Source organism: Euprymna scolopes, chromosome 45 (genome assembly GCF_053919585.1).
Source record: "Euprymna scolopes isolate OS-2025 chromosome 45, ASM5391958v1, whole genome shotgun sequence".
NCBI lineage: Eukaryota > Metazoa > Mollusca > Cephalopoda > Sepiida > Sepiolidae > Euprymna > Euprymna scolopes.
In genome coordinates this window covers 37,993,971-37,995,505 of record NC_136526.1, presented here as the reverse complement: position 1 = coordinate 37,995,505, position 1,535 = coordinate 37,993,971, and positions in this window count along the sequence as shown.

Genomic DNA, 1,535 nt, shown 5'->3' with positions numbered 1-1,535 from the left:
CAGATGACGCTTTCTTCCTGTCATTATATAAATATAAACGAATTTTAGATTTTTTTTTAATCCATGAAACAATAAACTGTTTATTTACAGAATTTTGTGTCGCAGAAACCGCACACAACTTTCCCTATTGAATTTATTCTCGTTTATTAATTTATTTTTATTTCGGACTATTATTCTCATCTTTATTAGTTGTTGTTTTTTTTATCTTTTATTAGTTTTTGTTTATTTACACCGTTTCGGCCAACTATTCCTCTGGCCTTCGTCAGGTAGTAACCGCGACGGATAGGAACTTCGAATCTCCTAACTGCATTCTCAGCCATCACTGCCATCCGTAGTTGTTGTCGTCTCACCACATTTTTGGCCAATTAACCTCTGGCACGCTTTGGGTGGGATTGAAACTGCTATCTTCAGACAATGTTCATCTGGAACTGTAGAGATTCAACGTCTCTATCAACTGCGCCACGAAGGGCGATCAAGGTTGGATTCTTTGATCTTATAAATCCACGTTTATTTATCTGATCTTCTATAGTCGGGTCCGTACCGATTGGTATAAATATTATTCCTTAATTAGAATTAAGTTTTTGAGATGAGCATTATATATTAATTTATTTTTATTTCGGACTATTAGTCTCATCTTTATTAGTTTTGTTTAATCAACAACTAATAAAGATGAATTCTAATTAAGGAATAATATATATATATATATATATATATATATATATATATATATATATATATATAATTCTCGTTTATTTTTATTTATTTATTTTTTAATTAATATTGAATGAATTCAGTTTCAGTATACATCGTGTCTCTTATTTTTCTCTTTTCCATACAAGTTTTTAAGTTTTCTAATGCGTTTTTGTAAAAAGCTCTCATTCATTATCGACATATCTGCTCGCTAGGACCTCAGACATGGCGTCATTTTTCTGTGATTGGGCCTACTATTAGAAAGGCCACGACACTACATAGCTGTTTGGTTCTCAATCTCTAAAACGTTAAAACGTAAAAATGAGATTCAGGACTAAAACCATGAGTATACAGAATCCAACGTGTCCATCAGAGGATTTTGCTTCGATCCCAAAGCAAAGAGACTAAGACATTGTTAAGAAGGTTTTTCCCTGTTGACTGAGTTATAGCCTGGTCCTTTGCAAGTCTAGGAAGTCCATCCTCCTAGGCGTGGTTCCTCGAGTTAGTTTATTGCTAATCACTTGAAGCGCCCCGTACTGGGGATGCCGACAGGGTTGCCCAGGCAATTTTTGCAGACCAAATTACTCTTCCTCTAGGGCGAGGGCTATTCAAATCCCACTTTCCTAACCTTGTGTCGCGTCATCCCGCCGTGGGAGAGAGATTAAGATTGCGTATACAGGATTCCTATAAAATTAAAACATATAGTATATTCGTAAATATATGTACTCTTTAAATAGGTGTTAATGTTTTGTAGAAGAGTGTATGTATATGAGCTGTGTGCGTGCGTATGTGCGGGTGTTTGTGGAATTTTGCGTTATTAATGTGTGTATTATTTGGGGGAAAAC